This window comes from Motacilla alba, chromosome 4A (assembly GCF_015832195.1).
Source record: "Motacilla alba alba isolate MOTALB_02 chromosome 4A, Motacilla_alba_V1.0_pri, whole genome shotgun sequence".
NCBI lineage: Eukaryota > Metazoa > Chordata > Aves > Passeriformes > Motacillidae > Motacilla > Motacilla alba.
Window position 1 is genome coordinate 5,550,597 of NC_052045.1, and position 12,562 is coordinate 5,563,158.

The window sequence follows — 12,562 nt, forward strand, 5'->3', positions numbered from 1 at the left end:
CCATCCAGGGATGCTGTGGAGAGGAAAAACACAAGGAAAGAGCCCAGGAAAGGGGGATCCAGAGCTGCCGGGGGGAGGGGGGGCGATAACCAGGGTGGATTTGGGGTGCTGCTGGATGGCGCTGGTCCCCCTTGCCCGGCGGAGACTTTGGCATCCGGGGGCGATGGGGCTGCTTTGGCAGCGAACACCTGCGGGGCTGGGCCAGGGAAAACAAAGGTGAGGTGTGGGATGGAGGGCGAGGGGTTCGCGGGGTCGGCCGGCTCCTTATCTGCCGCACTGTTTGCTCCAAGATTAACCCGAGCCCGCAAGATGCGAAAGTCCAAGGAAAACCAAGGCTGGGTTGGGATGATCGGGGGCCTCTCCCCCTTCCCCCGGCGGGATGGCCGCGCTCTCCGGGAGGGCTGGAGTTTAAAGTCCAGGCGATTGCAGGGTGATTTACGACTCATTATTCTCTGGTGCAAGAGCTGGTTAATGAGCAATCAGGGGCTGGGCAGGCGGGGGGAAGGGGGGAACTGCGGGGCATTCCCCCGGGGAAGGGGCTTCTCTCCCGGGAGAGGGAACAGCCAACAGCGCTGGGAAGGCAGGGGAAGACCATCCCCAGCCCCCTCAGCCCAAGGACAGGGCAAAGAATTCCTGGATCTTTTCCATGTTTTACACACCCCCTGCCACCGCGTTTGGCTGTTTCCCCATTACTTTCCAATCATGCCAGTTATCAGGAGCCCATTTATCTGATAATCTGGGACTTGGAATCATTCCATGTTTTTGTAGTACGTGATAACACTTCCCATCCTGCTGACTCCATCAATTTGTCTGGAATGGTGTGGACGGGAGCAGGAAGTGTTCCTGGAGGAAGGTCTCCCAAACCGGGCCAGAAGCAGCTGGATTATGGTAAAACCTGGAAGAGAGGGAGGCGGCTCCGCTTCACTCCTTGCTCACAACCATTCCTGCCCGGTGAGGGGATCTCACCCCCAGCGGGGTCTCGGAAGAGTTAGGACGGAACAAGAGGATTCCCCGCACCCCGTGCCCTCAGGGCTTTGCCTGCCCTTCCCCACAGACTGCGGCACAAACACTCGCCGATAAAACATCCCATAAGTGAACCCCAGGGCAGGGAGGGAGGGGAGTGGGAAGCTGAGCCAGACCTGCAATGCCTTGGGAAGACGCCGCAGGGAATGGCTGTGCCCGGAGCATCCCAAATCCCTGCCAAATCCAGGGCAGGAGCGGGGCAAGGCAGCCCCTGGCTGACCCCAGCCCTCCTGCAGGATGGTGGATCCCGCCTGACTGGCAGGTTCTGGAGCTCCCGTGCGCATTCCCAAAGCTTTGATTCCCGTCCGGAGCAGTCCCGCGGGCCAGCCTGTCCCAGCGGGGCGGGGGACAGCCGGTCTGTGGCTCCGGGGACAGGGCCACCATCAATCTCTGCCCGGGAGGGCTCGGATGATGATGTGCTGCCCACGGGTCACCGCCTGCGGCCAAAGGGCTCTGCCCGGGCTCCGGCTTTGCTCTGGGAAGTGGCTCTGGAATAAGAGCCCCTGCTCGGCTCATCCCACCTGCAGGGAACGCGTCCGTGGGGGTGGGACAGCCCCGGGGCTCCCAGCCCGGAGCGGGGGTCGGATCAGTGCCACGAGGGATTCTCAGAGCTCCCACGGAGCAGCCAGGGGGAGATTCCCTGCCTGGGGTGCCCGCAGGGATGCCCTGCTGACGGTGTGGGATGCTCTCCTGTCAGGAGTGCTCCCCGTTCATGTGGGATGCTCTCCTGTCAGGAGTATTCCCCGTTCATGTGGGATGCTCTCCTGTCGGGAGTGTTCCCCTGTCCATGTGGGATGCTCTCCTGTCGGGAGTGTTCCCCGTTCATGTGGGATGCTCTCCAGCCTGTCAGGAGTGCTCCCCTGTCCATGTGGGATGCTCCCCTGTCTGGAGTGCTCCCCTGTCCGTGTGGGATGCTCTCCAGCCTGTCGGGAGTGCTCCCCTGTCCATGTGGGATGCTCTCCTGTCAGGAGTGCTTCCCTGTCCGTGTGGGATGCTCTCCTGTCGGGAGTGCTCCCCTGTCCATGTGGGATGCTCTCCTGTCGGGAGTGCTCCCCTGTCCGTGTGGGACGCTCTCCAGCCTGTCAGGCGGAGCTGGTGGGGCACAAGCTGCTTTTGGAGATGCCAAGCAAGAGCTCCCGTCTTTCCCTTGGATCCACGACTCCATTAAAGCAGTTTTGAGCTCAAAGGTCAGCACAAACCCTCGACTTCACTCCGTGTCTCGGCTGCAGCGTCCCCAGCCCTGCAGCGGGGACCAAAGAGCCTGTCCCAGCCACCGGGGTGACAGTGGTGACACCAGAACTGCTGCCACCACAGGCAGCAAGTGGCTGGTCCGGGGAGAAGCGGCGGGCACAGCCCAAATCCCGAGATCCAGAGTGCTGGGGGAGACGGCCAGCTCCTCCCTCCCCATCCTCCTGTTCTGTCTGGGCTGCAGCTGTGGGGAACGAGCAGCAAGTGGCAGAGCAGGGATGGAGGGCCCAAATCTAATTTAAGTCAGTGCATTAGGCCAGGGATTATTTGGCTCAGGGACTGCTGGCTGTGAGAGGATCCCGGGGAAATGCTGGGTTTGGGATGTCGGGAAGAGCCACCACTCCCCAGTCGGATACACTGTAATTAATATCGGCGAGGAATTAGGAGGGATTTGGAGGCAGAATGGCCTGAGATTAAGCCAAACAGCAACGTGATCTCAGCTTTGTTAGAAATCCCCATCCTAAAGGACCGGTGCTTCCTCACAGCAGCAGGGCTGGGAGGCTGCCAGGAGCTGTCCCCCCTGTCCCTGGTCACCCAGGCGGCTCTGGGACCACGCACAGTCCTGGGATCCCCCCTCATCCTGCACCCACAGTGCTTGGAAGGGCTCAAAGTCCTCACGTGGTGCTTCAGGAGCTTTTCTTAGTGGCCTTTCTTAAGTCCCCTCTGACGATGGCAGAAGAATCCTCTTCCCCTCCAGGGATCAGATATCAGGGAGTTAAGCAAGAAACAGGATCCAAATCCTCCAGTTCCTCTCTAAGCTGCCTCTTACAGAGCTGGGTGCCTCCAGGCCGGTCCCTCTGCCTGACCCTGTCCCTCTGTCACCCCTCACCCGTGTCCCTGTGTCAGGGGACAGCTGGAGCATGAGATGATGGCTCTTCTGTGGGGTCAGAGAGCAGCCGCTGCTTCTTTTGGGAAATTTTGGGCTATTCTGCCATCCAGGACATTGCAGAGAGCCCAGGCTGCAGGCCCAGAGGCAGGAGGGGAGAAGGAGGAAGAGGAGGAGGAGGAGGAGGAAGGTGGGCACTGGGGCTGCTTTACCCAGAGAAATCCTCATGTTTGACCCTTTTGGGGGGGGTCACTTTTGGGATCACTGTGGCCCCACTGGCTGTGGAATTACAGCAGAGCAGGAGGAGAGGCCCTTCCTGCTCCCCCAGCCCTTGGCCCTGCTGGTGCTCCAGGGGCATCACGTCCCAAATTCCTGCAAGATGGAGCTGCAGGATTGATTTCCAGGATTGATTTCCACATCCTGCTCCTTGCACGTGTCCAGGTGCTCTCCCCACAGCCCAGCAGCCCCAGCTCTCCGTGCCCTGGATTCTCCCAGTCCTTCCTCTCCACACGCTTGGCCCAGGCTCTCCCTCCCTGTGCCAAAGTCAACACGGCCACGGCCACAGCCCAGTGGTGACGGTCCCCAGCAGCCCATGGACAGGTAGGAAATAAATAATGTCGGGAGATAAACAGAGCAAACACGGCCCGGGCTGCTGCATTTCACACAATATTTGCAGACCAGGTGTGTCCACCCCACCCTCCTGAGTCACCCTGAGCAGGGTGTGGTGCCCTGGGGGCTCCCCAAAGCGCTGCTGGGGGTGCAGCCCCTGCTGTCCCCAGCTCTTCTCCTCTGTGCCCCTAAAGGGACACCCAGAGCACCCCCAGGTCCGTTCAGGGGAGCGCTGCCCCCTCAGCAGACCCCGCTGGTCCCTTCCATGGAGCACCCACACCAGGGTGGATGTCAGGAAAAATGGGGGCCCCGCAGCACCCTGAGGATTCCCCAGGAGATCATGGAATCACAGAATGCTCTGGGTTGGAAGGAGCCTTAAAGATGATCTTGTTCCAATCCCCTGCCATGGGCAGGGACAGCTTCCACCAGCCCAGGTTGCTCCAAGCCCCATCCAACCTGGCCTTGGACACTCCCTGATGCTCCTTCTGGAGCCCCCAGTGCAAGGTGACGTTTGAGTCAAAGGAACTTTGAGTTCTTTGAACCAGGAACTGAGTTTCCAGAACATCCAAGAGGTTGAGGAGCATCTTCAGGGACCTCAGCTGACCCTGGTGAGCCCACAGCCAGCAGCAGGAGCAGCAGGAGCTGCTGGCGTGTCCAGGAATTATCCCAGAGCAATCTGGCTTTGTCCTGCCTTGCTCCCAGCTTTGCCTTTTCCTTCTCTCCTCACATCTGGCCACATGTGGCTGTGTCACTGCCACACCCCGAGCCTGCAGACCGTGTGTTCCCTGCTGGATTAGGGAAGAGCCTGAAGTGTGGATCACATCCCAAATCCAGCTCTTGGTGTGGCAGTGACAGATCCCTGGATCCAACAGGGAGCTTGGAACAGGCTGGTCGCTCTGGCACAGTCTCCAGGGAAGTGCAGAGAGATCCCAGGGGAGCCCAAGCTGCCCCGTGGTCCTGCTGGGATGGTGAGGGACGGCTCCTCTCTCCCAGGAGGGGTTTGGATGTGGCAGAGATGCTTCTCCTGCTCCTTCCCAGCTCTGCCATGGCACAATTCCCACAGAGCTGGTGGGGCTGCCCTGACATCCACAGAGTGACCCTGCTCCACCACAGCCACATCCTGGGGTGCTGCTCCTCCACTCTCCATCGTGGTGGCTCCAGGGTGTGGCACAGCAAAGGGACACTTCCCTTCCTCCATCCTGCTTTGGGCTGCCTGGAGAGGTCAGTATTCCATGGATGCACCGTAAAACTTAAACTCAACTTTTTTTTTTTTTTTGGGAAAACTCACAAAACAGGGCTGAATTCCTGAAAACAAAATCATTTGGGAAATTCCTTGAAGCATCATGAAGTGCAAAGGAAAAAAGTCCTGCAAAGCACAATGATTTTTTTTTTTAAATCACCTGGAAAATTCCTAGAATTCCTCATTTGAGGAATTTCTAGAAAACGTTGGAAGAATCTGAGAAAAGTTCTTGGCTGAGGTTTCCTGGATGGAGAAGTTTCTCAGAAGTATTTGGAGAATTTCATACCGACATCCTAGACTGAGGAATTTTTTGAGGGCTCTTGTGGAAGTCTTGGAATTCATTGGGATGCTCCTAGACAGGTTGCCGATAAGGAAATGCCAGAAAACTTCCGGGAGACAGAAAACTCCCGGGAAAAATGGAAGATTCTGGGGAAGTTTCTAGGTGGAGGAAAGTCAGGGAAGTTCTAGGGCGTTCCTTGAAATATTTCAGATTGAAAAAGTCTTATGAAGCTCTTGAACATTCCTGGAAATGTTCTAGATACAAGTCATAGGAAATTCCTAGGAAGCCTTGGCGTTGCAGGAAAGGAACGTGCCCTCCCCAAATCCACAGAACAAAACCCTGTAGGAACTGGTGTGCTGTGGCTCCCAAGAAAGCTCCAGGAATTTCCCAGGAGGTTCCAGGTGAAGGACTCAAACATGATGCCCACCCTGATCCTCTTTACTTTCCATGCCAGGTCTGGCAGGATTTGCCTGGAGCTGATCCTGTTTTTCTCATGGATGCAGAGCTGACCTTGCAGATGTGATCTCAGGGTGCTCAGAGGTCTCCACTGGCGACAATTCCCACAGCTCCATAAAGCCGCTTGGTGGGAAAAGCATCAAATCCATTATCCAAGGATCACGTTGTCAATTTTCCCATTCCAAACCTCCATAACCTTATTTGTTTTATATTAAGTTATTAATATTCTATATTGAGTGATTAATATTATTTAATTATTTTATAACTTTATTTTATTTATTTAATTATTATCTTCATCCCCTTTTTCCTGGCTCTTGACTCTCTCCACACAGGTGTTATCCCAAACCCTGGATCAATGTGATCTCCTCTTTCCCTGGCATGGATCCCTCAGAGAGGCAACACATGAAGGAAAAAAAGGACATTTCCCCTTTTGTTCTCTTCCCTTGCTCCAAGAGTTCTTAATATTCCACTTGCCTTTTTTGACTCCGGCTAATCGTGGAGAGGAGGCCTTCAAAGGGGCTCGGCAGCGTCTCCGAGATCTCGTTAAATCCCAATAATTGCTGATACGGAGCCGCTGCGCGTGCCCGGCTGGGGGAAAAGCTTTTCATGTTCATTACTCTGCAATTATGAGCAGGGAAGTTCATCTGCCATTTTATTGCTCTGCTCCATACGATCATTCCATTCCCCTGCAACTCCTCAGTGCCAGGAGTGATTTGGAGCTGCTCCAAAGCGCTTGGCTCTGCTCTTCCCTCTCCTGGATCATTTTGGGGGGCACCGGAGGATGTTTCTGGCCAAACTCCTGTGGGACCTTGTTGAAAGTCTTCTCTCCTGCACAAACAGGCTGTTCCCCAAATCCTGCCACCCTCAACCAGGGATTAACATTCCCATTTATCCCTGGGCTGCTCTTGCCTCACCAGCCAGGGCTGAGCGACCTCGCAGAGACCTTTCAGAAACCCCAAATATTGCAACTTCTTTGCTCCAAGCCTTGTCCAAGAGCTCTATTACTGTAATTAAGGTCATGTTACAGCATGGCCAGTGTGGACACACCAGCCCCAGGACTGCCAGGGCTTGGTGCTCATCCCACTTTTCTCCTGGAGCACCTGCAGCTGGAGACTTGGCAGGTCTCTGTCCCAAGCAGGGCATGAGCTGAGTGACCTGGAAATTCATGGACACCTTCAGCTGCTGGGGCAGGAGGGATTCTCCTTAGAACCACAGAAGTCCTCTGGGACTGTGCAGTCCAGCCATGCCCCAGCACTGGGGCACCACTGACCACGTCCCCCAGTGCCACATCCACACAGCTTTTAAATCCCTTTAGGGATGAGGACTGTGCCTGAGCTGGACAACTCTTTCCATCAGAGGTTTTCCCTGATATCCAACTAAACCTCCCCTAGCAGGACCTGAGGCCGTTATGTCTCATGTTGTCCCTTATTCGCTGGGAGCAGAGCCTGACCCCTCTGACTGCCCCCTCCTGTCAGGGAGTTGTGCAGAGCCCCTGAGCCTCCTTTTCTGAAAACTGAACCCAGCTCCTTCAGCTGCTTCTGGTCCTCCAGCCCCTTCCCCAGCTCCACTCCCTTCCCTGGACATCCTCCAGCCCCTCCATGCCGCAGCACAAGAGCAGCAGAAGGCGGAGAGGGGTTTGGGAAAAGCTCTTTGGACTTGACAAAAGCTCTTGAGGCGCTGCTGATGGTCCTGGCTCCTTCGGCCCACACCTGCCAAGGTCGGACAACTGGAAGGAAGGGGGTGGCCAAAGGGCCTCTTTTGATCCAGTTTTTCCCCCTTCTTGAGTGAGGAGTTTGATGGGAATGGGTTTAAAGTAAACAGAGGCGTCCTTGGGGCGGCCCCGCAGGGCTGGCAGGATCCGCCGGGGTTGGCGCTGCCCCGGACAGGGAAGATGAGGCGTGGGATAATTCCCAGCATCCATGGGATGTTAGTTTTCAGACTTCATCAATAAGACTCTTCTCCTGTGGCTCCCCAAAATGTTTATGGAAGAGATACAGGAAGGGAGGAAGATCAAACCTGCTCTGGCGAGGCCTTGCTGGCTTTATCTGTGGTTTATGAGGTGACCAGACCTTGGCGGCTCTGTTTTAACTTGTTTTGATCTGGCCGTGCTTTATGACGATTATTCTGAAATGTTTTGACAGGCACGAGCCTCACCCGTCTGGGCTGCTCTGCTGGGAGTCCCGGGGCAGCGCTCCCACAGCCCAGCTTTTCCATAAAAACCCAAAAATCCACAGGGGAACATGATGCTCGTCCCGAGGATGTAGCACCCATGTCCACCCACCTGGGAAGACTTGACTCGCTCATGGCCCTTCCTCTGCTTGCAGCCTTTGTGAGGTTTGCTGGTAGTGCCTTTCTGAACTTTGGGAATGGTTTTCCAACAGATGTTTGGGCTGTCAAGTTGCATTTTTGGTTTTTTCCCCAAAAGTCTCTCTCGTTTGCACACATTTAGTACTTTTAGTTAAAGAATTCCCAGCTGCGAACCACATTTCTTGGAGGATCATTCCTTTGTGTTTCCAGTGAAAATGGGAACATTTCAATAAATCATTCTTGGGTTCTTTTAAAGTTTTTTTTATGGACAATGCTTGGAGCTGCTGGCTGGATTTGAGGACAAGTCCGATGTGCCCGTCTGGAGGGCGGCGGGGTGAGCTGAGCTGGGCTCCCCAGGCCAGGGGAGATGTGGGAAGATGCTGCTGGTTCCCAGGGATCAGCAGGATTACATCAGAGGCAGCACCTTCCCACCTCCTGTTTACAGTCCTTCCAGCCAGGTCTCCATCTCGCAGTCCTCAGGAGCTGGAGTCTGGAAATAATCATGGAATCACAGGAAATAATCATGGAATCTCAGCATGGTCTGGGTTGGAATTCACCTTAAATTCCATTGTTATGCTCCAGCAGGGCTGCTCCAAGCCCTGTCCAGCCTGGCCTTGGACACTTCCAGGGATCCAGGGGCAGCCACTGCTTCTCTGGGCACCCTTCAGGCCCTGGAAGGGGCTCAGAGCTCTCCCTGGAGCCTTCTCCTCTCCAGGGGAGCACCCCCAGCTCTGCCAGCCTGGCTCCAGAGGGGCTCCAGCCCTCAGAGCAGCTCCATGGTCTCCTCTGGACTCTCTCCAGCAGCTCCATGTCCTTTTTGTTTTGGGAGGCAGCTCTGTAGGTGAGGTCTCACCTGATCAGGGCAGAATCCCCCCCTCCCTACTTCCTAGCTGGGATCAGCCCAGGCCTCAGGGGGTTCTGGGGTCCCCGGGGGCTGAGCAGGCTCCAGCCTTGAGCTGGTCCTGCTGGGTGTGCCCAGCCCTGCTGCTGGAAGCTTGGCATTGGCTTATCCCTATCCAGAATCCTGATTCCAACTGGGAATTAGGGATGTGCTGCCCTCAGTGGGGTCTCTCCTCTGTTCTCACCTCTGATGGATAAACCTGCCCCTCTTTGCCCTTCGCCTCTCGGGGCAGGTGTGAGGGATTCGAAGATGAGGGTAAAATTGCCTCCGGCTAATTTATGCAGATTCCCTCCCCTCTCCCTGTGCCCGCTGCCCACCCTTGGCAGTGCCCTGCTCCCTGAGCATCCCAAGCCGCGGGATTTGGGATGCCCTTTCTGCCCAACCCAACCTGGGATGCGGGGACAGAGGCAGCGGGGAGGCAGCACATCCCTGCAGGAGCCCAGGTGGAAAGAGAACAGGCCCAGGTGGAAGGAGGACAGGCCCAGGTGGAAGGAGGGTGGGCCCAGGTGGAAGGAGGATGGCCCAGGTGGAAGGAAGATGAAGGTGGAAGAAGGATGGGTCGAGGTGGAAGGAGGACAGGCCCAGATGGAAGAAGAACAGGCCCAGATGGAAGGAAGATGAAGGTGGGAGGAGGATGGGCCCAGGTGGAAGGAGAATGAACCCAGGTGGAACAGGACAGGCCCAAGTGGAAGGAGAATGAACCCAAGTGGAAGGAGAATGAACCCAGGTGGAAGGAGGATGGCCCAGGTGGAAGGAGGATGGGCCCAGGTGGAAGAAGGATGGGTCCAGGTGGAAGGAGGAGGGCCCAGGTGGAAGGAGGATGAATCCAGATGGAAGAAGAACAGGCCCAGATGGAAGGAAGATGAAGGTGGAAGGAGGACAGGCCCAGGTGGAAGGAGAATGAACCCAGGTGGAAGGAGGATGGCCCAGGTGGAAGGAGAATGAACCCAGGTGGAAGGAGGATGGCCCAGGTGGAAGGAGGATGAACCCAGGTGGAAGGAGGATGCCCCAGGTGGAAGGAGAATGAACCCAGGTGGAAGGAGGATGCCCCAGGTGGAAGGAGGACGGGCAGGCAGCGAGCTGTGGCCGCGCTTGCATCTCCGTGGGTGTTTTCTTCATTAAAATGCTGTGGGAAGAGGTTGCCTCGCCTGCCTCGGTGTTTGTTGCTCCTGAGCTGGAAGCAAGGGGCCTTTGTCAGGGAGAGTGGGAAGGAGTTTTGGCAGGAAGGGCTTTCCGTGGGCTGCCGAGGGCGTGTGGGCACCGGCCGTGGCTGTGGCTGCTGCCCATGGGTACTGAGGTTTTGGCAGGGGATTTTGGGTTTGATTTGGTGTCCCTTTTAACGGCCAAAGCCCTCTCTGTGTCTGTCACCTGCGTCTCTCTGAGGACCCCTCCATCCCCCTTATCTGCTGTGGGTGGTTACTGCCAGGAATTATCATCTGCCTCAGAACTGCTTTGATCTGCTGCTCCCGGAAAAGGAAAACACGCGTTTTCTCTCTTTATTTTATTTTAAGCATCGTTTATCAGCCTAGCAACACCTTTGGGTGAAGGGGTGTGTGGGCAGGGCCCCCAAACCTCTGAGGAACAGGCTTGGGAGCCCCTGGAAGGATGGGATGGGGGCGGAGGGGACCCCCTGTGCCCCCCAGGGCGGGAGGTTTCACAGAGCTGGGCATCCATCGGGTTCCTGATGCTCTCCCGATGCTCTCCGTGCCCCCAGGCAGGGCTTGCCGGCGCTGGATGTGCCTTGGAGGCAGCGGCTGAAATGGATGCTGCTCACTGAGCTCCTTAATTGCTTTTAGTTGTAGACTTATTAAAGAACAAGATTTAAATAACGTCAGGGGGAGGAAGGAAAAAACACCTCAATAAAAACAAGCTGAAGGATGGAGAGGAGAAGCTTCCCGTGGTGCCGAGCGGGAGCTACCCGGGAGGAGTCATCAGCAAAGGCTTCCAGGTTTCCTATTTTTCCTCCAAATCTGCTTTGAGTTTAAGCAAATCCCCGAAGATTGCCCATGAATAGTCATGCGGGAGCTGCCCCTGCCTGTGCTCCAACCGCTATCCCAAAAAACCAGATTCCTGGCAAAAAGGAGATGAGAAAAAGCACCAGGTTTTCCTTGAATATTCCTCATTATTCGGGCAAGGCTTGTAGACACTTGTGCTGAGATCTGATAGGAAAAGATTTGCCCAATTATGGAATGGAAACGGTCCCGGGGGTCGCAGCCAAGGGGGAGGGAGCGGCTCCCGTGCCCAGCCCGGGCACGACGCCCCTGCCAGGCAGGGAGAGCTGCCCCTGCCCCTCCTGGCACAGCCCCACACGTGTGGGTGTCCAACTGCGAGCAAAGAAAAAATAATCCCGAGCACCTGGGGGAAATCCAGCAGCGAAAAGGAGCCAAAACACAGCGGGAAAACTTCCCTTGATCACCCCTTGGTGTGCTCAGGGGTCGGGGAATGGGAGATGAATCCCAGGTTTGCCCTGAGTGATGGAGGCAGATCACAGGATTCATCCCAAGAAAACACCCTGGGAAGGGCGTTAGGAGAGGGACTTGTGTGTCCTTGAGCTAACTGGGATCATGGCAGGAGGTGGGATGAGGGTGCTCAGGAACCCAGCGCCAACCGGTGGCTCTTGGTTCGTCCTGGGATTCCCAGTGGGATGAAGGATTCACTCAGGGTTTGGAATTCACCCCAGATTGCCTCATCTTTGCTTGGTAGAAAAGACCTTTCCCCCAGCGAATTTTCCAGAAGTTACTCTGGACGTGGATGTTGGGATTTCGAATTTCAAAGGAACAAAGAGCCCTGGGTCACGCGTTCCTTTCACTGTATCCGGCAATTCCACCAGCCGTCCCCTTCTTTCCCTGGAATTCAGGTTTTTTCAGTGAAAACGCAGGAGGAAAAAAAAAGGGGGAAGAAGAATGAGATGGTGAATGAGAAGGGAATGGGAGAATGGGATGCTGGGAGGGCAGGAGCTCCTGCACCTCTGGAACCAAATGCTCTGGGTTTGGGGTCTCTTTCCTCTGTGCTCAACCCAAAACTGCCTGGTCCGATCCCAGAAATTCTTTTACCCGTGTCTGAAGCTGGGGGGAAAAAGGAGAGCAGGGATGTCCCTTGGCTCTCAGAGATGTCCCTTGGCCCACTGAGGGGTCTCTCGGATGACCAGGGTGTCCCTGTGGAGCCGGGAACGGCAGCGGGAGCGGGCGGGAAGGGGCTCGGCCGCACGGGGCCGGTGCCTGCCGTAGCTGCAGCTCGTTAAAGTCTGGCTGGAGGCGAGAGAGATCCCTCGATAAAGATGTGAAGCGAAATCGAGGGTAAGTGCAGCAATCTCCCAACTTCCCACCGGGGTGTGAGCGCCCGGGTTGTAAATAGGCTGGAATCAAAGACTCATAAACCATGCAAATTGCTCCGTGTGTGTTTGTCTGTCTCCTTCCCATGTCTTTGCCCCTCACCTCCTTCCTCTGAGTCTCTATCTCTCTATCTCGCCTCTTTCCATGAGCTCTGCTCTGCTCCCGACGAGCCTGTTCGGGCGAGGGAGGGACGCTTTAAAAGGCATTTTTGTGGTTCTGGGCAGCAAGTCAAAAAAAAATCTGCTTTTTTTCCCCCCCCCGCCACCCTGTCCCCCCCCCCCCCCCCCCCCATTCCAGACTCAGGGACACGTCACCCCAAACCTCCACAGCCATCAAAATA

At 56.0% G+C, this 12,562-nt stretch overlaps 1 long non-coding RNA gene across 1 annotated transcript; it reads right to left on the reverse strand.

Moving 5' to 3' along the window:
• Positions 1 to 709: 709 nt before the first annotated feature.
• On the reverse strand, positions 710 to 1,381 carry LOC119712849. Its single transcript, XR_005259884.1, has 2 exons — positions 1,140 to 1,381; positions 710 to 895 (listed from the first exon to the last, which is right to left on the reverse strand). It is a non-coding gene; the product is annotated as an uncharacterized LOC119712849 (long non-coding RNA).
• Between the last annotated feature and the right edge of the window lie 11,181 nt (positions 1,382 to 12,562).